A 24975-nucleotide genomic window follows, 5' to 3' on the forward strand; every position below is an offset into this window, starting at 1 on the left:
AACAATTATTTTAAGTCCTATACCTCTTATATACTTAAAAGTTCTTCCAGTCATGGAGTCATATAGATTTAAGAAGTTAGAACATACTGAGATTATTAGTTTTACAAACTTTGAAGGTCGCTTGCGAGTCTTCGTTTTTTACGCAGACACTTTAAGCGATGGGTTACACCGTTGTTAAAATAAAAGAAACGATGGTCTTTATCAGGACAAACGACAATCGACCCCAGTTACCCTTTATTTATGTTACTTTGTCTTGCTGGAATTTTCGTTCCCGTCCGTACAAGAACTATAAAAGTTTAATACAGACAAGAAGCAATGCACTGTTGAATGTGTGACCGGGCGGTTCTGTTCCCAACCCTTATAATTGTTTCTTAGTTTGTTCTGTCTAGGAAAGGTGATTGTGAATTGTTAAGTGAGAGAGGCTGGGAAATTAAAAAGAAGTGTCACAATTAGACCCGTTCAATGCTGAATTTTATTTAGAAATAAGTATTAATTTCAGTATTGCTGCTTCTCAGGACGTGATGAGTTGCTTAAAATTCTAAAACGAAGCCACTGCTTTCGTTAGCTGGCTCAAGCTATTCTCCCGACTTCAAATGAAAATTCCTGTTCAATCAGCACAAATGTAAGGAGATAATCCAGGCATTAGCCACTTTCTGAAACGTAATTTATCGTTTTAGAATTTTAAACGATGGACCAAGCCCAGAGAAACGTCAATACTGAATAATATATACCATCGTCAGAACCATTTGGAAGTATTCCTGTAATGTATTCATTCCAACTTCGACTTTCCGTAAGCTCATGAAACGTCGCAGATAGTTTTAATTGACGAATAAAATATAACACATCGTTCAAAACCAAAGTTTTTCTCAGCAAAAGTGTTTCGTGTGTTGGTACAATTCCGGCACATGAATGGACGTTGTGTGTAATACCACAAAAAACAGTCAATTTAATCGGCTTCTGGTTCGAGAAGTGAATCAATAAGCTCTTAATTCAGAGCTGGAGTGATAAGCATTCAGCAGAAAGTTCGGTTAAATATTTTCTCTGTTCACTTAAAACACTCTGACACCGGAGCTTCTATTAGAATGCAATGCATGGAGGAAAAACAAGAATTAATTAGCCCTAGTTTCTGAACCCCATAGCATGATGAAGTATAGGAGGGGTAAGTTAAGGCTCCACCTATTCTATATCTCGTTAAGGGAAAGACGTAAGTGGTCAGTTGAACGCTACCCTCACTTTATTCAAGACGAAAGAGACACTGTAACCAACTGCAAGAGTCGTTTAGTGGTGCGTGGTAATGAAAAGATAATTCCGTATGCCCCTGTAGGGCCATGAGTACTGTAGTCCAGTTCGAACTCAGTCCCCTTATTAAATTGGCTGTCCAGGCCCATAGAGCAGAGTTCGTATTGAGAAGCTTGCTTTCGCTCAGTCAGAATCTGTCTCAGACACCTTCGATTTATTTTCTTCCCTTATTTGAAAGAAACTGAGCTCTTGTTGTTCCAAAATGTGTGCTACCAAAAGTTCTAACTTCGTAAACAATATTCAGTTTACGACGAAAAGTCTGTGGATTGTAAAGAAAATAGACAGAATACACGTTGTATTGGGTTTATAGTTTTGCAAATAAACTAGGTAGTCGACACAGCTGTGGATTCCTTCACGTCAGTTTAATTTCTTTTGATGATATTCTGAGCAAATATCATCATCATTATAAGTGTATACAAAAGATAGGAAGTTACAGAACAGAAGAAAAATTAGCACAAGATCTACATAATTTGTACTAACGCCAATTATTATTAAGATGATAACATCTAAGGGAAAGAAATGGGGAAAGCCATGTAGCACGCATGAAATTAAGTACTGGCACTACATATATATTTAGTTAAAAAATTGATAACTGAATTCTACTGCCAATGTTTGGGCGATTGTGAATCGTTGCTTCACGGCTATGAAACTCAGCGGGGAGCAGTCACCTGACACACTTTTGAATAGAATTCCATCAAAAAAATATAGCAGTCAACTGCAATGAAAGCAACAATTTATAACTGTTATATGCTAGGTTTATGAAGGATTGTTGGGTTAGTTAATCGATGAATAGGGATGGGAATCCCACCCCATGTAACTGAGATCTGGACGTACCGACAGGTCTTGCGTTTCTTTCGGTCATGGGGGAGAAGCAGACAGTGGGAGTTTAGGATTAGAGACACTAAACTAACGTCTATCTTCTTGAAAGTAAATATTCTGTTATAAAGGGCAGACGCCTTCAATCAGCGTGAAGCTCCAGTTTAAGAACTAACAATTAGTATCAAATAAAATTAATATCCATGTGTATTTCTAGCATTAATATTGGAAGTTATGACAATTTATTTGCAAATTTCGAGGTTTACATAACAGTAGGCAAGACACGGACTGAGTTTTCAGACCACAGGGTTTAAAGTACACAACTGGGATACTGAGAACGACCCGTTCTTCAAGTGCCTAAGCACTGCGGGTCCAAACCTTTCGTTGGTTTGATCTATAGACATTCGGTAGGACTCCTTGGACGAGGGATCAGCCCGTCGCAAGGCCTCTACCTGTACACAGGACAGCACAACACAGAAAAACGCGGACAAAATCCATGGATTGAGTGGGATTCGAACCCATGGTCCCAGCGACCGAGCGGCACAAGGCCCACGCCTCAAACCGCTCGGCCACTGCGGACCCCAAATTAAACTACTTCATAATATTTTAAAATATTCATTAAACAAGATAAATGCATTAGAAAAACAGATTCATTACTGAAAACCTCAACAATTTTTAGAATCAGTTCAAAGAACATAGGGCTTGGCATATGATCATATTTGGTTCATCATTCCAGTGTGGGAAACAGTAAGTCACATTTACTATTAATTTTTGTTTTTAAAATAAACTTATGCAGGAGGTTTAATGGTTTTTTGAGGAATTGCAATAGTGTATTGTTCCCTGGTTCCCTTCCCACTATTTGAATACTGTTCTCTGTCATAGATAAAGATTTTGTGTAAATTACTACATAAATATTTCCTCAAAAACAGTTAGGTCAATATCAATAGATAATCTTAGCAATAGTTTCAAATTTGGAAATGTTTATAGTCGTTTTCTCCGAGCAGGACACACAAAATTCTTTACCAACCTTACCAATTCATACTCTTTATATGAAAATTCTGCATCACCACCCACAAACAGAATAGTTGATTTTTAATGTATAGTGACTTTCTAACAGTGGCATAACAATAATATTCGTTTCGGAACTTAACAAACAAGGGTCGTACTTCGTGCAAATTGAACCTGAGTTACCAACCGATGAGTAGAAGAGACATAATTAGACTTCCTTTGAATATAAGGAGCAAAAATTATAAATGCTAGAGAACAAGATTATGATGTCGCTTTGGCGATGTGTAGCAATCTTAATGGTGCACCAGAAAAAGCGCTCAATAGCAATTTACGTCTACTGAGCTGCCCGTGGTCTGAATTTAACCATCACTGAACCTTGTTCAGCAGCTCCTTTCTGAAACTGCTTTAAAATTCTTTCTTCTCTCCCGGTTACAAAGACAAGTGAGTAATCACTTTCAACATTACCACACGTTAAAACACATTTAAGGATTACTGCTGGAGTAGATCGATTAATGGACTGCAAGCACGCACACACATAGAAAGAAATCGACATTTCAGAAGACGAAATAAAATTAAGAACTCTCATTAGGAAGAAAACGCATGTGTCTGGATTAAAACAAAAGTCCTACTTGTTTACAGTGAATTATTTCTGAAAGATACCTTACCATTATAGGTCTAGTTGTATTTTCACGACAGATATGAAACATAAAAGATATTTTATTCGTAAAGTGCAAGAGCAAACTTCAGGGACCTGAAAGTAGATGGAAGAATAATACTAAAATACATATTAGAACAGCTGTGTGTGACGATGTGTTCATAACTAATCTGGCACACTATTTCTGAATGGAACAAGAAATGCATTAGATAATTGCTAACTGTCAGACACAAGACTTAATGCCGGTTTCTTACAATCCTTACAACAGTTGTCTAGATAACGCTATGTATTAGAAGTAATGGGTACAGCGAGACGAGTGACAGGTTGAGTAGTACCATCCATTGTATTGCTTCCTAGTCTGTTCTTATAGTTACAGGTATTAAATACGTAATTATGGGTTCGGGGAATTCTGTGCTGTTCTGAAAGTTTGTTTTACTTAAAATAAAAATATTTTGTCTCTCAGATATCAACTGATGAACTGGCTTCATATAGTGGACCTAACACACTGTATGTGTACATATATACGTAAGTAGGCTTATTAAACGATAAATTAAGGTTCCAAATTATACGTCAATCACGAATTTTAAGGCTCGCACCCTGTTGTGTGTTGATCGTTAGGTTAACAGTCAGTCTACACAATAATTCTTTATTACAGTTTTAATGTGTATTAAGAGTCACGTGTTTCGACCTTAATTGGTCATCTTCAGGTGGTTTTCTTTACGTGTACGAAAGTAATAGATATTGGCAGTCATGCCTATTATTGTGTCAACCTAAATGCGCCTATAAGTTTCGCCGTGTCTAGCTACCCGTCCGACTGTCTGAATGAATGAATTTTGCAACATTTCATAATGGAAAGTTTTACTAAAATGTAAAGACACATTCCAAGTTTCGTAGAAATGAGATAATGAAGGGAACGTTACTTGAAGTCCTGCATGCATTTCTACAACCAGATGACCTGAAATGCAGAATTTCCCAAAAATTCACAAAGGTCAAATGGTAACTTCTGGCAAATATATTAGAATTGTTACTGCATGTGTACTCGTTGCTATATTATATGGACATGATGATCGAATATTCCTTGCGTTCCATATCTTAAACTTCACAGATGTTTAGGTCAGAAATATTGATAACTCGTCACATGAATAATACCTGGTTTCTTGTGTCCGGTACTGGCTAACCATGTCAGTCTGTGTCTACGTTAAAAGTTGATTTTGTTATTAATCTTACCTCAAGAATGTTCCATAAACAAGAATATTCGTAGGTAGATGGTTTGTTCCACTGTTGATGGTAGCTCTCAGTTCCTATTTCCGAAATGTCTTTGGTTTACCTTCTACCCACAAACTAGTGATGTACGCGAAACGTACCATTTTGAACCTCCACAAGATTTCTAGAAGAGGCACAGTATATATGAAAATCTTCTGTCTCGAGGAATACTTTTATGTGCATAAAACACTTTAATGATACATACGTTTCCGAACACTACAACACGGCAAAACAAAACATGCACTGCAATAAAGTAACATTGGTGTAATGCCAAGCTTATGAAAGTCGCAGCTGTCGCTTGAGGTCTCTTTACCTGAGCAAACCGGTTATCAACCTGCGCGAAAGGGATGATTTTATTGCAGTAAACGTATTTAGGTCGGGTAAAATTAGAACGAACTGGATTCTGACATGTTTGTAAATAATAAAAAAAGATCAAAACAGTCTAATCGCATGACATCAAAACATCCATTAAAATATTTAAAATAATGTTTGTGATTAAAAATAGGTAATACGATCTTTTATCTCCACGTTTCGTAACTCCATTTTCTTCCCAGTAGCCCTAAGTTGTTACTAACCTGTTTCCTACGGTGCACACGCAGCGTCTCCAATGAAACTGAAGTCACAGCAAGCCATTGGGCCCCATTTCGCTGTTGCGCAAAATTCGTTTCATGTCAACCCATGTGTGACCTCCAATTTTATACAGCGGTATTTTTCGATAAACTTAAAATGCCCAGTTTTATGAAACCGATTTAATTCAAGCGGTTCAATCAGTGTATGGTCTGCCTTAGGTCATATAATGCAACATTTACATTTCGTCTGTATTCGTCCGCATGTGGTTTAGCGGTCTACTACGAGCCAGGCAGGAGCATTAGACACTTTATTGAAAAGGACGAAACGCGAATAATATTAACACAAAATAATTACATGCCTACTGTGTTTCAACCAGTTCCCCTTCGTAATAAAATGTACATATATCGTATCGCCATGTTTGTGTTTATGTATCTGGTTCTTTTATTTAATTTTCGGAAATGTCAGATTTTAACAGAGGTACGTATAAGCTAACGCAGTCTTTCATACCTACCAGCACCATAATATCTTACCAACAGGAACAGCATGACATGGGATAGGTGCGATCCTGCCTCTTAAAGTATCAAGAAATTTGCTGTAAACGACCTTCCAAAAATGTATAACGAACACGTCAACTCTTTTACGGATAAAGGAGAAAAACCATCGTCTTTTATTTAGGCAGCCAGTGTCTTCTGTATGTTGTGTAATCGCTGTGAATAGCAGCTGCAGCTGGTCTAACCACACCACTCTCTTCCGAGATGGGTGTTACGTCATCACCACTCTACCGTTCCATTTATCTCGGTTAGCAGAACCTAACACGGGGCAGCGCCTAATGACGCCCCGGTAACCTCACTGCCCATCATAAGGTGAAGTTTGCATACGTCGCTAATCAACTTCCAATGAAGATAAATGGCTGAGAGTGAGCGCACTGGATTTTGAATGCACAAGTATGATATTCAGGGTGCAAGGGACAAAGGAGAAGGTTAAGGAATAGAGGAATACGAAGAAGACTGAGGAAGCGACGGAGAAAATAAGAAGATAGTGGAGAACAAAAATAAAAGAGGAAAAGTAAAATGAGATTGAGGATAATTAGGAGGAGTAGGTACATAGGAATGAGAAGGATGCGGAAGTGGTTAAGGAGATAAGGAAATTCATTACAAAAGGAAAGTAGAAATGAGGATAAAAAGGAGGTAGGAAAGTACGTCCCTAAGAGGGGACAAGAAGATGAAACAAAGAAAAAGTTGTTATTTTATGAAACCTCCGCACCAGTACATTAAGAAAACCATGACTCCGCAGAATGTGACCTCCTGACGACGTCGGTCTGAAAGGACTATTAGCTAATGAATCGGAAACAGATTTCTTGTCTTGAATTATTAAGTCTGTGATTCGCGTGTTGCAAGAAAAATTACGATAAACCTTTGAAATGTTTTGTTTGACCTAACCAAGACTTTTGAAAATACAACTTGTTGTGTAGAATGAGTAAGTGTATGACAATATATTATAAATTCAGCCACTTAAGTGGGTAATTTACCTCGCGGTATGAGATTTGGCTATGGCGGAGGTAGCTGTGAATATGTTAAAAATGTAGACGCGTAACGCCGATAACAAGTAATCATTAGCCTTTGGTTTATACCAATAAAATATTCAGAAGTTACAAAATGTTAAAAATTTTCATGAGAAAATAGCATTATTACGGACACGAGAAATACATAAGTTATAATACATTAGCTTTGAACTCTCATGTAAAGACATCACTTGAGGGATGTAGGCTTATTATGAGAGTAATGTTAAAACGGGCATTAAAATTTAGAGTGCGCAGATATATACTGAATTTAACCCGCTCAGGACAGATGGACCACTACCAGCTTTGAGAAAGAACTCTGTTTTTTGTAATGACAAACATTTAAACCGCGTAATGTATGACTGTAGCAATATCGATACTCATCTAGAAGCTTTTAAAGATCAGTCTTACGAAAGAGATTCGAAGATAATTTGAGGAGTTGGGAAGTAGTGTCGTCCATGGTGGCTTCCTAAGAACGAACACACTCAAATCGGGGGTTTCATGTAAACGTTACTCATTTATTTTCAGGGCAGTCCTTGTTTTTCAACGAAATATTATTTGGAAACGTGTCTGATAAATTCTGGCATTTATTTTTGTTATCAGGACCAGGACCTATCTGCTTGCTATTTTATATACTGTTAGTAGATATTTATCACAGTTTCAATCATTGTATATCCGTCAATAAAAAGGTAATATGGGTCGATAGACGGCCTCTTGTGAGTACAACAATGAAAGTTTTAATTTCACAAAAGCACATAATTTTTTAACTATCTGAATGAGTACTACAATTTAAAACGTGTTCTGTTTCATGAAGTCAGTTGGGTCTTTGAGACTACAGTTCAAATAAGAAGAGAACTGAGTCTTTAATCCGCTGAGATTAGACAGAAAAGGTAAACCCTAGACCTCCCAGACTACTTTGTCCCTTTTTGACGCTCTGATGTCTTGATTCTTCTTCGCCTTCTACTCTTTTACCGGCTCTCCACTTATTTCTCCCCATGTTTTTACTTTCACTCTTCTTTTGGCTGAAGGCTCACCTTCCTTTTCAGATCCTGGAAACCAGCCAACTTTCCATATCAATCTGTTGCTTCTTCTTAAGACTACTGAAGGCCTTCATAATATTTTTATGCAACAGAAGGCAATGTTTCAGCTGTGTGCATTATTGTGGATGTATTATCATCGTTTTCTGTGCAACATTACAAATCGTACATAAGTAAGAATTCAGAAACTGATAAAATTGTTATGTTGGCGAGTGTTGACTTTGTTTGACATACTAGTAAGAAATCAGCTTGTTTCGTGGTCGAGTGTTGTTGGCGCTATATTTTATTTGTTAACGCGTACCAGAGAAACAGCTACAACTAAGAACAAGGAATTTTCAGTGGGATAGAAAAAGATCAAAAGAAATACGCTATATAAAATTTTATAGAAATTTTATAGAGAAGGATTATTGAATATAACAACGGTTTATGGGTGGGTTAAGAGACTTCATAACAGAAGGGAAGGCGCTTGAAAGGACGAAAATCCCGGTCGCCCGAAAACCTGATAATCCAAATGTGAAAAAACGACTAAACTGGACGGCCGTCAGTTTAGTGTAATAAATTTAACAAATAAATATACAGTTTCATACACAGGAGCGCTGGTTCTAGTAATTTCAGAGAACTAGGACTGAGTGGATGTCAGGTGTGTTTCTTAAGCAAATGAACCTTACTGAAGGTCAGTACTAATATTTTTATGCAATAACTGCAGGTTGTTTCGACGAAAGTTTTGTATAATTACCCTTAGTCTCTCCTTATGGGCGTCGGTGCAGTAAGACCTACCTTCAAACAGTCTACTCCTATCTCGCCTTCAAAATTCTTGCGTGTTCGGAATTTACAATATTTCCACTTCGTTCGATGATCTATAACCACTTTAACTAAAAGATTACCGTTATACCGTTATGCAGTTGTATAACTAAAAAATTTCCGTCAGTCATCAATTTATGTGAGTTTTAACATACTATGGTCGCTTAATTTGTGGCAAAGAGTCACCTGATATGTGCTTTGACGGACCCCACAAGCGGCGTTCACATGCTAGAGTGATTCCCTAAACCGCCGAAACAGTTACAAAATACAAAAAATACACTCTAAGACGGCCCACTAAAACTATTACTTATTAACAGCAATGCTAGAAGAAAGGACACCGACAAGATTACAGCTCTTCGGCCCGTAGACTGTCTACAGAGCTCTTTCGTCACTCCAAATAATTTACTACTGTTGTTACCGCCGTCAGGTGTAGGTAACTTGTCTCACACATCTGTTGATCGGGTAGTCTGATACCGCAGGCGCCAACAGAACAAATATAAACATGTACAGGTGAATCCTTATACACGGGGCTACACACGAGGATTGTGTTTCTGTTAATCGCCGTGTATATTTAAAACACGTTACACGAGAAACGTATAACAATCGTCATATTCATATTAAACTGAAGCCGGAATTTTTTTATACTCAGCTTATTGTTTGTATTACATCCCTTGCGAAGCATGGAGGTTTCGACGCAGGTAATAAGCTTTAACATTTTGTGGTTAATATATTAATGCTACACGCGATACTTAAATAATATCGCGGTTATGCAAAAAGGCGGATAGCGAAAGAGCGTATAAATGGAGTCACCTGTACAAAACTTTATTGGAACTTCCTTCATATTTCGGATTAATTAAATGTAATTAATTGCCCGTCTCTACACAACATACTTAATATGTTTCAAAACTCATTGTTCTATCTTGCGGTCACTAACTTTTAGCGTGAACCACAATATTATGCTAAAGAATACGACATGAGTTAAAAAGCAGTAGATTAAAATAAAAATTGTTGAACGAAAAAAAGATTGCTTACGCTATAACTCCTGTGTTATTTTGGTGGCATAGATAATAAATATTAATGTAGTCTTGAATAGTGGTTCCGCACTATGGTAGATCGCTGGAAATGTTATGGGCATTTGGTGAAATTTCTTGCTGTGTGAACTTTTACCTATTCATTACTGAAATGATTTTGAGAATGAACTTCATGACTGTCGTTGTGCGTAGTTCAGCGTGGGCCCCGTGTGGTGTGGTGGACTGTACAGTAGAGTACAGTAATATTTTATGTAACATTTAAAGAGGGTGATCAGGATTATAATTAAGAAAATAAAAAGTAACTAGATACTTTAAGTAACAAAGCATCATTTCATAGGTTTCAGTATTAAAATAGTAGGCATATTACTGACGAGCGTATTCTCATTACATGTAGGCCTAATTAATATAGTAACATGTGTAAGTAAAACAGCACTTGACGAATTATGGGGTTTCTAAAACAGATACTCCTTGGTGTCAATCGAAATGTAAAGATGTTTACGAATGATAATAGGGACGACTTGGAAGTTGTAGCAGCATTATAATTACAGTCGCTTTAAATAACGAAAAAACGTTTGAAAGGCGAGATTTATATCAGGTACATTCTCTTACACGTGACACCAAAAACCCGACCTGGTTATTGTCATTGATATAGAAAGAAATATATTTTACGATATCTGTAAATTTTCCGTATTTCTTGAAGTATTAAATTACACATCAAAAACTCAAAATAATCGGGAGTTTCAAGATTGCTTTAAAGACAAACACACACCAAAACCGAACTTACAAACAGAATACAAATTAACTTATTAAGTGGTTTATAATGTATATTTCATATAATAAAATGAATTGCTGTGTAGCCCAGAGGCAAAATTAAACAAAATTTAGAAAAGTTACAAAATGGAAAAATGAGTAGGATTTGAGGTTCTCACGGCGGTGAGTGCGAAGATGGCTGTCTTCTGGGTTTAGCGTCGTGTACCCTTGTAGAAATTTACCAGCGTTTCAGAGGTCCCTGCTGCCTCCATCATAAGTGCAATTATGATGGTGGAAACAAGGATCTCTGAAACGTCGGCAAACGTCTACCAGACTACACCGCGCTACATACCAGAAGATAGTCATCTTTGGAAAAATAAGTTCGAAAAGCAAAACTGCAAACTGGATATGAAGCGGTTACATTAAACGTAACAATAAGAGCGTCTGTGTAGAATTGCTGCAGAAAGAAAAACAACAAGAATCAAAGGTGATAATATGAGGAAAATATTGCGTATTAATTTATAAACATTGGTGAGTGGCGGGAATAGGAATTAAGTACCTCAGATGTTCGAAGTATTAAGTCGATTAACAAGGGAATAATTGCCAATGGAGGCTCTGAGGCGTAAAGACGCCGATGTACGATTGTCAAGGACAATCAGTCGAGATGGACGGAAGAAGTCCTTTGTTCCCCTGCTTACACGCCAATGTTGTCTAAGGTATGTGGTAATTGTGATCTGAATATTGCTATCGGATAATTTTATTAATAATGGTGACAGCCGTATCTCTAGCCTCGTTTACTACATTATTTTTATTATTATCATTATGGCTGTTGATTCAGCACAGCAATAACCGAGAAAGGAAGTTAATTACTATTAAATGTGTCTTGAGTTTTTGATTTAGAACATGACACTATTGTTCATGTACATGTATATTAGTGTTTTCTTGTTTTGCTGCTGGTGGACACTCGAATAAATGAATTTAATAGAATTGTATTGTTATTTTTATTAAAAATTGTGTTGGTTCGAAGAACTGTGACTTTTCGTAACAAAGGAACCACAGGCCGTTCCTAAACTGATGGGGTCTTTTTTACGATTTGTAATACAGCTTGATATGAGGGAGATTTAAATCGCTGGAACTTCATATCTACTCATCTTTTATGCAACTGTGGTCGCATTATATGCCCCCCTCACACTCGACTCCTACAGAACGATATTAGATTTCTCGATTCCTTTATTCAATTCCCTCAATTCAGTTTCTCGTAGGTAGATCGGATTCCTCTGGCTGTTACAAAAGATAACAGATAACGGCAAGTGGAACATAGTTTGATGCTCCCTAAACTATAGGTGACAAGAAACAGAATATAGAATTTTCTCGACATACATAAGGTCTCGCTTCCACATACTCTTAAAGTTACTCGAATTTTAATTGTGTCGAAAATAACCTATGTAGCACTATAATCGTCATGTTATATTCTTTGATGACAGTCTGCATTTAGTAAAAATAATTTAACATCGACACGAGCCAATTACGTCTTACTTCGTAGTAATAACATTTTAAAATTAGTCCAAACAGTAAATAATTTCATTTATAAGAGCTTGGAATAAACAGTTAAATTTATTTTACAACAATTCATTTTGCTAAGACTTGTTTAACCTTGGAGGGGGGGATGTATACATCCACGTCTGTAATCTTGATTATAGCAGCTTTAAAAATTATTCGGCCTTTGTGTAAAGTTTTTATTGACAGATGACAAAATTTTATAATAAATCAAAATGTGAAGCAATGGAATTCTGATTTGTATTTACGGTGGTACTAACAGTTTGACTGACTAAGAAACCAAACTAGTCAGTCAAACAACTAACGAACAATCAATCGAAAGACCAAAATTACAGAGCAGAGTCCTTGAGAGTTAAATATTAACCTAGCTGGTCAAGAATTCCTCGCCTTTATACAGTTCTTTCCATTGATAAAGCAACACTAAAGACTAGAAATAAAACCTTTCACGCAAAAATCGACCAAACCAATGACAATATTATATTTTACGCCGAAAACCGTTGTTGTAGCTGATGAACCCTTTGAAATCGGCAAGGCTATAATTTAAGCATTTCAAAATGTTAGAAAATTTTCAAATGTCGAAAAAAACTTTGGAAATTTCATAATTTTGCTAGAAAACGAAAAAAATTTAGAGTATAAAATTTTTGGAAAATTTCAATTTTTCATCGATCGATGAAAACTTTCTGAGTCCCTAAATTTCGTTACCAGTCTGTAAACTGTTGTTACTCGCTACTTCCCTTTCAGGATAAGCTTCGGTAAATGCTTTACAAACAGTAGGAATTAATTGCGCTAATAAATAATTTTCGGCGAATGAACACACGTTCTGCTTTTAAAAACATCATCAGATGGTACTAGCAGAGGCCTTGCAGTTAGGATGACCTTGGGTCGAATGGAATGGGAGAGATTGGGAGAGTCAATTACGCCAGGATAAACTTGTTTCTGATCTCATTTTTGTACCTTAACACGTGATCGTATTTGGATTGAGTTTTGAATGACATTCTAGAGAACTAAAAGTTTCGTTGGCTACAGTGTCCACAAGAGCTTTCGCTGGTCTACATCCTGAGCCAGATGAACCCTGTTTATATTAATATTCATGTTAAATTATAACACCATCCTCCCACATACATTAAAATATTCCAAGGGGTTCTGAATAATAGTCAGGTTAAAACAAATATACGTTGGCACTCAGGCATAATTCACACCTAAGCAGCAAGCGACAGGCAATATGCGATAATTTATCACCTATACTGGCACATTATAGCCATCAAATTCCTTCTTGGTTACAATTTAAGTAAATAAAATTATCGTTGCACACTGCATGCTCCACAATTTGCATAAACTTAATATTCCGTTGTTCTTTAGCAACCTGATTACTGCCAACCCTAATGAACTGCACGCACGGTGGAATACTGAATGGTATAATAAGCACATGCAAACAACCCTTCTCCTTAGCGATAGGCGATACATATCGTTTGACGACGTGCCAGAAAATCTGCTTTTGACACGTATCGACTGCTATCAATCGACTATTTTAAAATCGATATCACTATCATTGTGGTGTGAACAGTTCAAATTGTAAAGTTGTTTTATTTAACGACATCTGTCGAGTATTGACTGTTTTATTGTTTCTAATTGTTTCGGTGTTAATCCGTCCTAAAATTTAGAATACTGAGTGAAATAATTAATATTTCAGAGTAATTTTGCCCTACCAAAGTTCTGCAATTATATATGAATTATGGGAAACAAAATGTGTGAACCACATTTGCATATATTTGACAATGTAAAGACGCAGCATATATAATGTTACAATTGCACTACTATTTAAATTATTATGTCACTATGAACAAAACTGAGTTCCGATTATGTATTACTAGTATATATACCAGGTTTAAATGGTAATTGACGTCCTGGAAAACACAGCTGAGTGAAGAAAATACCACGTTCTGACAAATTTATAAACACACTCTAAAAAAGAGGAATTGAGATCATGAGCGGATGTTTATTTTGACGAACTCAGTGAATGTGGTACTTACTTTGGTTATCAGAAAATGAAGTAAAATTGTAATACCAGAAAACAGCACCAGACGAGTTCAAAAATACTATTCTTGAGTTACAGCCCCACTTCATAGACATATCGAGGATGTGATGGTAAATATTAAACCCTACTAACACAAAAGAAAAACACCCGATAAATTCTGATGGGTTCTATGGTGGATTTGCTGCTTAGAGGCTCATATGGGCTTTTACTTTATTGAAGCACCCTCAAACAATTACTTACCCGTTGTCGACAGTGTGCGTAGATGTAATAAGTTCTTCCACGATATTAGTTTGGTGGACGTGTTTATAAGGGCAAAATTTTAAGATGTCCCTTAACAATAAAATTCATTTTGATTTTTTTTCAGTGGTTGCGTCCGCTTAAAGTAACAGCCTGTACCGTTTTGGCACGTCGTATATGAAGCGAGTGCAGTTTTCCTGCTGCTTGTGTGTTTTGTGCTCTCTCAGTATCGAATTTCACTGTGTTTCAGGGAAATGGCTGATGTTCCAACTGTTAAGCGCAAGAGTTTGCAATTAAAAGGCAAGAAAGGCAAATTGTGGTCAATGTACTTAACTATACAAAGGTTAAAAATTCGGATAAGTCCGTAAGGTGGCTTGCTGCTGGATCGACAACAGCTAGTGGCACAAGCAAGAATACGACGCGGTCCTCTCACAAAAGGTGTAATAAACCGACTGTGTTCAAAGTGGCGTAAGAAGAAAAGCATATGAATTTTACTTCAAGAACCAACCACCTACTTTGAATTCCCTCCTGGCAGCTGTAAATAATGATCTTGACCCAGATTTCAAAAAGAACCATTTTGTACGTTTCTCTGAAAGAACTGGGCTTTGTGTATGAGAAGAGAGGAAATAAAGCTATTATGATCGAAAGAGACGATATTTTTTCCTGGCGTCATAAGTATATGGTTCAAATCAAAAAATTCCGTTTGGTAGAAGTAATATCTATTACTCAACAACAATTATGAGACCAAGAAAGGTTTTCTTGCAGGACTTTCTTGTTGTTTGAAATCAGCTACTAGTCGTCGGCCACGTTTTGCGTTGGTGCATCCTGGGAAGGAATATGAATTTGTTCCGAATCCAAAACTCGTGTATTTATGCAATAAAAGCCGCGAATGCTCAGAAAAATGTACGAAAAGTATTTCAGTTAGGAGCTTCTCGAAAACCTACCTACTAAGTCGGTTATTGTTATCGACAATGCGTCCTATCACAGAGTAGAAAAAAACAACTTCCAAAAAATTCATGGCGGAAAAACAAAATTAAAGAGTAGCTTAATGTACATAATATCTCACTCGGCGAATATCTACTAAAGATGGACTTAATGGACATTGTAGACAGTGACGGATACAAGATAGACGACATGGCCAAAGCCATGGCACATTCGGTTTTTCGTTTACCGCCCTACAACCGTGAAGTGAGCCCAACTGGTTTGGGAACAAATTAAATATAATGTTAGTGTGAACAATATTCAGTTTAATACTAACTTAATAGACATATTCTAACACAAATGGTTTGACCGTGTAATTGCAGAAAAGTGGAGGAACTATGTCAAACGTGAAGCAAACATGTGAAAATGTGGACAGCAGTGGAACACAGGACAATATAGACTCCCCTATAATTAAAATAGGTGACGACATTTCCTAAACTGAATCGAACCCGACCGATGGGAGAAGTAAGTGCGATGATGGAATGGACGGCATACAGCTTCTGCGCTAATCGGATCTGTTACGTTTTGTACATGTAATTTGAAGAATAATCTTCATGTAAACCAAAGAAATGTGGATCTGAAACGTGTTCTTGCATACTTATGGCAGATGCTGTACGCATAAGACAGCGAAGTGTTGCAACACTTTTGCCGTAAGCGCAGTAACCCACTGTAAATAGCGAAACCACTACAGCTGCATCCTAACCAACGGCTTTAGAATACATTTCAAAGATATATCTCCTTCTTCTCGGTTTTCAGAGCGGCTGTTTTATAAATGCTTTTCCCATCAAAATTCAGTTTGAATTTATAGTCTTAACCAAACTAGTCTCATCCCTAGCCAATCCCAACCTCGAGCATTTCAATATCCTTGCAAAAACAAGTACCTGCTATGTTCCTCAATAACGTGATTCTTTTAGGTGCGCACAAATAATTTCATTAGAACATTTTTTAAAGCATTTGTAATTTACGTTCTTCCTCAATATCGCATTTAACACCCATACAAAAAAAGAGAGTTTAACATTTTGAAACAAAATTGCTTATAACAGTTTTCAAATAGAATAATAACAAATAGGCCAATTTCATCGTTGTACTTCTCTCATAATATTGCCTTAAACCTCATTTCTATTTGTTATCGCACTTACTTGAATTTAAAAAAAAATGGCACACTTCCATCCAATTATATGCACGCGGAATATGTACTTCAGCATCTTAATAAAGAACATAAGCGGTGAAACATTTTGTCATAGAAATACTAACGATGTAACCGTATATAGGCAGTTATTTAGACGAACTGAGGTATTAAATCGTGTACGTACTGCGGATTCCTCAAAGCCACTGTATTTCTGAACCACCGAGTATTCTCACATATTCATTACAGAGCGACGGTATCAGACCACTCATAACGGTTCACACAAACAAATGGACGCGGATTCATGAAATCATTTTCATTCTGCACATACCTGTCGGCAAAATGTCTACCCACTGTTAATTACACCGTAATTAGATGACATACATATTGTGTCTAATGAAATTAGCCATAAAATCATTCTACATTGAAGGTATTCTTCTCAGCAATTCCCCTTTCAAAGCCCATTTCAACTTGACGTATATCTGACCTTATAGTTACTAAAAACTGACTTATTATATAAAAAGAATTTCTACGATTGAAATAAGAGAGAAGCCGGGATTCTAAAGAGGGTAATTAAAAGGTGCGGCCAAATTTCAAAGGCGATTTCTACAAAACACAGTTACGAAGATAGTTCATATCAACACGGGTTACCAAAACTTCCTTTCGTAGTAGCAACATCCTTCTTTCTTCATACATGTTAATTCTACCTGTTTCAATTGTCGCCACTCCGAAGGCAAAATAGGAATCAGGTAACGTTCCAAGGTCATACAACTTAAGACTTGACGACACACATCTGTGCTAACAGTATCCACAAGCGGGATTAGTCAGTACTAAACTTACAACTGCATTCAAAACATGAAAAATAGATGTAAACATATTGCAAGAAATGCTAGACATATTTCAGTTATGGACGTGCATACGGCAGCAGCAGACGCCTCTCCGATCAAAGTTTACCGCGACGGAAACTTCCACACAGGCAAACATTTGTCAACATTGATCGCCGCCTACGAGCGAGAACTTTTCAGCTTGTTGCTGCGAACTAGAAGAGGACATTATCCATCCAAACACCTGATTTAGAGGGAAAAATACCATGCCACATTCAACAAGATTCTGCTGGCAGTACCAGAAAGATACCAGCGGTGGAACTTGCATCACACATGGCCGTCTGGAGAGTACTACTTTAACAGCTGTTTTATTCTAACCACAAGCAGAGAGTCCAGGGTCTCGGAGAATGCCAACTCTCAATGAAAGATGTCTTATAGGCTGTCTCCATCACCAGGGTAATGAGTAATGAGTAACGTTAATAAACTTCTACAAGAATACACGGCGCTGCAACCCAGAAGACAGAGAGCCATCTTCATACTCACCGCTGAGAGAACCTCAAATTCTAAAACTGTAATTTTTTTTGATGCAATGACGCTGAAACCCTTTCTTTGTTTTTTAAGTTCTATTTACAAGAAGCGACCTTCACCAAGAATGGCTTTGCGGGCAGAGGAATTTCCTCATGCTATTGGTCAATCTAACCGTAAGCAACATTTCGGCATTAATGTGCGGGCAGGCAATGTTAACGATGTTATGTTAGACCATCATGTTTCGTCATAAAGGCTAACAGCAAAGTTATTTTCATATCCTAGAAAATAATTTTTATTTCCTAGAAAATAATTTTCCAACGCTGCTGTAAGACCTATAATAAATTCTTCTAGGTCTACCAGCCGTGTCAGGTGGTTGAAAGGCGAAAGTTACAGAGCATACATGTAAGACCTATTAGCTGTCATAGCACATATGCAATTCATGCATTACGGTGCTTTATCACGCGCTTACCTGATTTATATTCAGTTTAATTCCATCTCAGAGAGCACTGAAAGTCTATGGACTATCAAACTTCAGTAAATGACAATGCAACTCTTCGGCTGTGAATTTACGATGAATGTCAGACAAATTGCAACAGTCCAGGGATTTTCGAATATGTGTTGCAATCCATTATAAGAAGGGCTCAGTGCCGCGACGAAGCCTAGGAAGGACATTTGATGCACGTAGTACAAACTATGAGAAAGGAATGTATACCCGAACTCGAAAGCAGGATTTTCCGGACTCATTTTGACATGCTTCAATAGCATTAATATCCACCTTGTACATACACTGTAACCTTTCAAATTTTGTGTTAGCCTGCTTAGTAGTGGTAGCGTTTGTATTTTCAATTCAAGGCACAAGTGGCGTCAAAGAGTTATTCACACACCTACACGCCTCTGTCGCTTACGCATATTTCACACACAACAATGATTATCGATTCAGCCTCACGCATCATCAGACTGTAAAAGAACTCGCTTCCAGCCTCAATCTGAATTCGGTAAACCAGTCAATATTTAAACTAATTTTCATTGCTTCGTCATTCAAAGCAAAGGCAGACACATGTATCGTGGTATTTATCGACGTAAAGGGCACATTATAAAACAATTGCCACTGACGAAACTTCTATAAATATTATTAAAACTAATAAGAGTAACAAGACCAGTTTGTTAAAATATATTTTTAAATAATGATAGGTTGACTGATTTATCGAAATGAATGATTAGACAATTACTCCCGCTGAAAATATACATACAACTAAAAATAATTATAACTCAGAATTACGGATCGCGATTCCACAGGCCTATCTCAAACCGGATATAAAATGTACCAAAAAAGAACAAAGAGATTGTTTATATCCAAAAAACAAAGAGAATGACTTATCTTTAAACGGAAAAGAATATAGACCTATTATATATAATGTAGTCGAGTAATTGTTGAATTAGTCAGAGATTGACACAACATGTAAAAAAAACAAGGTTCGAACTTTTAAAACCTTAAAGATAAATCCTATTATTGGTTTTACGATATATATATATATATATATATATATATATATATATATATATATACAGGATATACACAAAAGAATGGTGTGGTTTCAAAAGTTAATAAATAAATTATTTCTCACCTTACACGGGCATAACATACACCGCCAGCGGCGGCAACTGTCCAAATTTCTCATGCGTTAATTACAATCCTTCACCCTTGGTTACACGACACTCATCCACACGGTAATCAAACTCATCCGATCCAGCGCTGTGGAAAAACACGATTGAGAAGCACTCGTACATTCCTATGAAAATGAGGGGGGGATCTCCGTCCAGTTGTAGAATGTAATCTTCCTAATTGGTATTCAGTTGGGATAACAACCATATTTCCAACTTGTCCAAAAATGAGTCGCCAGTCACAGATGCACCATTCTTTTGTGTATACCCTGTATATGATTTATTTATTGCAATTGGGTTTGCACCTGGTGGCAGTGGTCATTACACTACACAATTACAACAAAATACATATAATATAAACAAGTACACTCCATAGAACACCCTACACACATAACTAGACATCCACCCCTACAAAAACATTCTACCTTACACGGACACACAATACAAAAACACGCACACATTTCAATAACACACATCCATTAATTAATCACAATACTTTAGAGTAGAATATAAATTCAGACCTCAGTACATGAAACTTTTATCCCAGAGAACTACAACCCTTCATCACTTGGAGACTAAGACACTTCACTTCCCTTATCACCATCTAATCCCTACTTAATAACCCCTTGCTTGTAACTACTATTCTGACCCTCTTTCTAAAGGTGCCTAATTTACAGGGGAAAGACTTCTTTTCTTGAATATATTTTCATTTAATGCAATGCTTTGGGGAATTAAATCTATTCCAAAGTCCAAATTGTATCAAACATTTAAAATGTAACACCTAAAATATTCAGATAAATTACAAATTCTATGTTTGTGATATGTAGTAGTTAGATTGTGACGTCATATAGCTTTTATGTGGTCTCTAAATTTTCTGAAAATTCTGCTGCCTATGTTATCAGTGCAAACTTAAGCAGAGCTAGGATGTGGATAGTTTACACACAGATTGCGGAAGGATCGGTCCGTCGAACACAGAACTACAGCCTGTCAAACCCAGAGGACCAATCCGAATTCTCACTGCCGTGAAAAAGAATGTCAGGTATGCATTTGCTACTGTTTGTTATGACGTCAAAGATCGGATGCGATTTCATCGAAGGGACACATCAACATGTCCCTTCAGTTGCATATTGCATAACCCAGCGACCAAAGATCTTTCAAACCAGCGCTTAGGAATAAAATCGACATTCCAAACACTGGTATTTGTAAAGGCCAAACAATTGTGATGGCTTTTACCATGTTACAATGAACGGTAGCGTAGTGCGTAGCTACATAAAATAAAAATCCATCCTTTCTCCCGCCACTAAGACTTGAAGTATGCCCCTTTTTACGTCAGGGATAACACCGATATAATTCCGCCATTCGAAAAGGGTGGCGGGTAGAGACTGATGTCTTTTATTATAGCCCTGACTAATGCAAAAGCGTAAAAAATATGTTATGTTCAGAACGTATTATTCTTATATGCAATAATGCGCAGACGCTGTGTGAACGTGCTTCTTGTATACAAGATTGATGGAAGTTTCCATGTACTCCGCAAGGCTCCCACTGCAGCACCTGCAACGTCCTGTGCTGAAGTATGACTAGCGAATGGCTATACTAGGCAACCTGAAAACATCTATCGCTTGCCTTTCAAAGCAAACAAGGCGCTCTGGCCAATACGGGCTATATCTGCGTGCGAAATTGTATGTAGAATCAACAACTTTACCAGTACAGTAGTTGCCAATTCGAAGAATTCCCTCTGTGTTCCCACAGTCGTACTCAAGCTGAGTTTGTTGTCATAAGCTCGATCACTGCAAAGTTAAAAAGACTGTAACGGAAACTAATTCTTGTAAAGGAAATACTACGCAATAGAAGCCTTTCGTGTAAAGATTATGATACTTCAGTTTTATACAAATGTGGAGGAAAAAATAAATCAAACATCAATTGTAAATTTACATTGCTCAACTACTGATATGATTACATTTGTTTAAAGCTGTAAAGTAATGCTTGTGTATATTTTCAACGTCTTTTCCAAACCTGTCCCAACAAAATTGTTACCGATTTATATTTGTTTATTTATGGAAGCTTTTCTACTATTTGTATTGTAGAATAGAATAGTAGGTAGGTTAAAATGTAAATTAGAACGAAAGTTTTCGTAGCCTGTATTAGATATAATGCAAGCGTTTGTCTCAAAGCCTGAGAAACTTGCCGATTTTCAATCCGAGATTCAAAATCGTGACATCGGATATACGAGGTACAAGTGCTATTAAATAACCGCAAAGTTTCGTCAAATCATGGCGATCTTGCCATATCATTCATCAGCTTATAAATAAACTATGTCTTTAAATAACTCAAGAATCATATAAGATTTGAGGTTTTCACAGCGGTGAGTATGAAGATTCCTGTCTTCTGGATTGTTGCGCTGTGTAGAATGGTCGATGTTAACCAACGTTTCAGAGGTCATACTGCCTCCATCATCAGGGCGATGCATTAGTTTGAAGATTTCTGTCTTCTGGGTTGTTGCGCTGTGTAGACTGGTCGATGTTAACCAACGTTTCAGAGGTCATACTGCCTCCATCATCAGGGCGATGCATTAGTTTGAAGATTTCTGTCTTCTGGGTTGTTGCGCTGTGTAGACTGGTCGATGTTAACCAACGTTTCAGAGGTCATACTGCCTCCGTCATCAGGGCGATGCATTAGTTTGAAGATTTCTGTCTTCTGGGTTGTTGCGCTGTGTAGACTGGTCGATGTTAACCAACGTTTCAGAGGTCATACTGTCTCCGTCATCAGGGCGATGAAGATATCTGTCTTCTGGATTGTTGCGCTGTGTAGTCTGGTCGATGTTTACCAACGTTTCAGAGGTCATACTGCCTCCGTCATCAGGGCGATGAAGATATCTGTCTTCTGGGTTGTTGCGCTGTGTAGTCTGGTCGATGTTAGCCAATGTTTCAGGGTCATACTGCCTCTGTCATCAGGGCGATAACATTCATCACCCAGATGACTACACGGCTCAACAAATCAGAAGACAAAAATCTTCAACCAAAGAATTAGTCATTTGTCGCAACATTGTCAGATGTATGAAGTAATTTCTCCGCAGACCCTATGACGAATTGCACAGTGTGAGGCTCGATCAATCGCAGAGTCCATGGATTTAAATTTGTCTGGTCAAACTGACGTGATTTCACCTCCATCAAATGATTTTCCTGCACGCCCTGTACCCCGTGATCGGTAGCGCACTCCAACACAGCATATATTGTATGAGCAATTTTAGGCTTGAGGTATTTAATTACATAGTTCAGACATTTGAAGTACTAGCAAGCGTGCATCCTATATTATAGGGTTACACGTATCATGCATTTCACATGTTGTTCACCGACAGAGAAGCATTTTGTAAAACAGATCACATGTTACACTGCGAAAAGGTTTCGATTTAAACGATTACTAAGCTTCTATTTAATTGCATAAAATTCACAAAAAAATTCATCGAACAGAACCCTTTCCAGCCCAAATTAATTTCAATGGTTAAAAGATTTGTTTTCCATGAAAATATGCTAAAATAAGCTTCCTGATTATGGATTCAACAAAGTTTATCTTTTTTTAGCATTTTTTGTGAAAAATCTAGCTTGAGTCCTTATGGCATTATTGGGTAATTTTTATTAAAGTATGCAATGAGTTACAATAAATTGTCTCTCTACAAAATTAGCTATACCTCTAATGAAAGAAATTGCAACAGCAAGTTGAGAACATAATACAAATACAGTTAGAAATATAAATACAAATTGGTTTCTTCTATTTTACATGATAGGTCATGAAACAATTCTTGTCTTTGGCTAGACAAAGAGCTTTGTCACAGCTGCTGCATTTTAGCCTTCAATAGGCCTTGATGCACAATTTACACCTCTGTTTGTTTTTAATGTGGACCGTCTATGTGTTAGCAGAATACGAAATGAATGTTCGCTATACCATAGGTTCAGTATCGATCTTAATATTATCATCCCTGCATTTTAATGCCTGTAATACAAGCTATGTGCCTAGCTCATAGTAATTCCCTTGATTTAACTTCTTGACAGAGGTATGGTTATTTTTCGACGGGATTCTGTGGTGTGTGTTTATAGGGGACTTGCGATGGTTATCGTCTTCCACCTAAGGACTCCTCCTTCTTCTTTTAGTATCAGTTTAAAATTCCTCTAACACAAACAGACATGACTAGAATCAGTACGTAACTTCAAAAGAACAACGCCTGTGACCACTTAAAAATCGAATGGAGATCGAGAATTCTTATTTCCTTATTTTACAAAAGTAGATTTAGTTTGAAAAAGAAGAAATATCGTTAACCAACCTACTACTTTTATAACAGCTAAGGCTGAAGAAAGAAAATGTACCATTGTGGAATAAACAGAGTATTTAGGAAATAACGTCTAATGCATACCTAACCTAAAATGCTTTCATCCACAAGGGAGAGCAGAAATTATTCATCAGTAAATATGCAACTTTCTCGTCCATTTGTAAACATTACTTTCATTTATAAGATACATAACCACCACACGACAGTTGCGAGACACGTATCAGTATTTCACAGCCGACAGGTTTGTAAGCTTTTACTCACACAGACTTTGCAGGCATATCTGTGAAATATCCCCATTGCAAATGCCATACTTCTGGAATCAGATATTCATTAGTTTCTTATACAATATTGAAATTAAGTATAGATTACATTGTATAAAACATGACTTTAATATAATATATTTTTTCGAACGTCTGCTATTATATGTAATTCTAGAATCCTATATTACGTAACATTAATTTTTCTTTTGATTTTACTTCCTTCCATTGATAGAAGAGAGTAAGGATAGTCACTAACGTCTGTCATTAAACTTAATTCCGACGGATATAACCAGTAAAAATATTTGTAGGAGACCTGGCTTCTCACATCATACATTAGAAAGTGTATGAGAACAATGTGCTCTAGAGAAATATTTCGACCAAAGAAAGAGGAAATAAGAGTAGAAAAGTAATGAAGATTCATTATGGAGGACATAAGTAGATTATTCTCTTTGAAATATAATGTTATTGCGATTAACTAAGGACGAATGAGATATAAGAAGTAAAGGTTAGACTAGGTCGTCATGGGAATAGTCAGTGGGGAATAGGATAAGAAATAGGATGTACTGAGTGGCTGAGGGTCAATTCTAATGTCTGACATTTATGAATGCGGTAATCAACCTTCCACAAAGTTTCAAAGGAAACTTCTTCATTAGTTA

This window comes from Zootermopsis nevadensis, unplaced genomic scaffold (assembly GCF_977971745.1).
Source record: "Zootermopsis nevadensis isolate Lab colony 2312 unplaced genomic scaffold, Znev_1.0 Znev_ptg000012l, whole genome shotgun sequence".
Taxonomy (NCBI): domain Eukaryota; kingdom Metazoa; phylum Arthropoda; class Insecta; order Blattodea; family Termopsidae; genus Zootermopsis; species Zootermopsis nevadensis.